This window comes from Schistocerca americana, unplaced genomic scaffold, assembly GCF_021461395.2.
Source record: "Schistocerca americana isolate TAMUIC-IGC-003095 unplaced genomic scaffold, iqSchAmer2.1 HiC_scaffold_50, whole genome shotgun sequence".
Lineage (NCBI taxonomy): Eukaryota > Metazoa > Arthropoda > Insecta > Orthoptera > Acrididae > Schistocerca > Schistocerca americana.
In genome coordinates, this window is record NW_025726236.1 from 2,374,731 (window position 1) to 2,377,350 (window position 2,620).

Sequence of the window (2,620 nt, forward strand, 5' to 3'; positions counted from 1 at the left end):
CAATGTGAAGGGCCAAGTGATAAAGTAAACCTGCACTGGTGCATCGGAATCTAATACTGGTCTCCCAGGAGCCGCTCAAAGCACAAAGTCTGAGAAGATTCACTCTTCTTGTACTTAAGTCGCCATAGCGCCTTTTGTATTCAATCCCGATGCAATATCTGTGTTTCATGGTCAATGTGAAGGTCCTAGGGATACAGAAAACCTGTACTGTGGATAGGAATCTAACACTTGTGTCCCAGGAGCCTCTCAGAGCGCAAACTCTTAGAAGATTCACTCTTCTTGTGCTTATGTCGGCATTGTGCCTTTTGTATTTAATCCCCGTGCAATTTCTGTGTTTCACGGTCAATGTGAAGGTGCAAGGGATACAGTACAGCAGCCCTATTAAATCGGAATCTAATACTGGTCTCCCAGGAGCCGCTCAAATCACAACCTCTTAGAACATTCACTCTTCCTGTACTTAAGCCGGCATTGTGCCTTATGTATTCAATCCCGATGCAATTTCTGTGTTTCATGGTCAATGTGAAAATCCTAGGGATAAAGTAAACCTACACTGGTGCATCGGAATCTAATCCCGGTCTCCCAGGAGCCTCGCAAAGCACAATCTCTTAGAAGTTTCACGCTTTTGTACTTAAGTCGGCTTTGTGCCTTTTGTATCCCATCACCATGCAATTTCTGTATTTCGTGGTCAATGTGAAGGTCCTGGGGATACAGTAAACCTGCACTGGTGCATCGGAATCTATCACTGGTCTCCCAGGAGCCGCTCAAACCTCAAACTCTTAGAAGATTCACTCTTCATGTGCTTACGTCGGCATTGTGCCTTTTGTATTCAATCCCGATGCAATTTCTATGAATGTCCAAGGGATACAGTAGACCTGCACCGGTGCATCGGAATCTAATACTCGTCGCCCTGGAGCCGCACAAAACACAAACTCTTAGAAGATTCACTCTTCTTTTATTTAAAAAGGCATTGTGCCTTTTGAATTCAATTGCGATTTCTGTGTTTCATGGACAATGTGAAAATTCAAAGGATAAGGTAAACCTACACTGGTGCATCAGAATCTAATACTGGTCTCCCAGGAGCCTTTCAAAGCACAAACTCTTAGAAGATTCACTCTTCTCGTACTTAAGTAGGATTTGTGCCTTTTTATTCAATCCCGATGCAATTTCTGTGTTTCATGGTAAATGTGAAGATCCAAGGGATACAGTAAACCCGCACTGGAGCATCGCAATCTAATACTGTTCTCCCAGGAGCCGGTCAAGCACTAAATCTTATAATATACACTCTACTTGTACTTAAGTCGGCATTGTACTTTTTGTATTCAATCCCGATGCAATTTGTGTGTTTCATGGTCCATGTGAAGGTCCAACGGATAATGTAAACCTACACTGGCCCATCGGAATCTAATACTGGTCTCCCAGGAACCTCCCAAAGCACAAACTCTTAGAAGATTGACTCTTCTTGTACTTAGGTAGGCTTTGTGCCTTTTGTATTCAATCCCGATGCAATTACTGTGTTCATGGTCAATGTGAAGGTCCAGGGGATACATTAAACCTGCACTGTTGCATCGGAATCCAACACTGGTCTCCCAGGAGTCGCTCAAAACACAATCTCTTAGAAGATTCACTCTTCTTGTGCTTAAGTCGCCATTGTGCCTTTTGTATTCAATCCCGATGCAATTTCTGCGTTTCATTATCAGTGTGAAGGTCCAAGGGATGCAGTAAACCTGCACTGGTGCATCGGAATCTAATACTGGTCTCCCAGGAGCCGCTCAAACACTAAATCTTATAATATACACTCTACTTGTACTGAAGTCGGCATTGTACTTTTTGTATTCAATCCCGATGCAATTTGTGTGTTTCATGGTCCATGTGAAAGTCCATGGGATACAGTAAACCTGCGCTGGTGCAACGGAATCTAATACTGGTCTCCCTGGAGCCGCTCAAAGCACAAACTCTTACAAGATTCACTCTTCTTGTACTTAAGTAGGCTTTTGTGCCTTTTGTATTCAATCCCGATACTTTTTCTCTGTTTCATGGTCAATGTGAAGGACCAAGGGATAAAGTAAACCTTCACTGGTGCATCGGAATCTAATAGTGGTCTCCCAGGTGCCGTTCAAAGCACAAACTCTTATTAGATACAATCTTCTTGTACTTAAGTAGGCAATGCGCATTTTGCATTCAATCCCGATGCAATTTTTTTGTTTGATGGACTATGTGAAGGTCCAAATGATACGGTAAACCTGCACTGGTGCCTCGGAATCTAATACTGGTCTTCCAGGAGCCGATCAAACACTAACTCTTATAATATTCTCGCTACTTATATTTAAGTCGGCATTGTGCCTATTGTAGTCAATCCCGATGCAATTTCTGTGTTTCGCGGTCCATGTGAATGTCCATGGGATACAGAAAACCTGCACCGGTGCATCGTAATCTAATACTCGTCTCCCAGGAGCCACACAAAACACAAACTCTTAGAAGATTCACTTTTCTTTTACTTAAGTCGGCATTGTGACTTTTGTATTCAATCCCCTAGCGATTTCTGTGTTTCATGGACAATATGAAGGTCGAAGTGATACAGTACACCTGCACTAATACATCGGAATCTAATACTGGTCTCCCA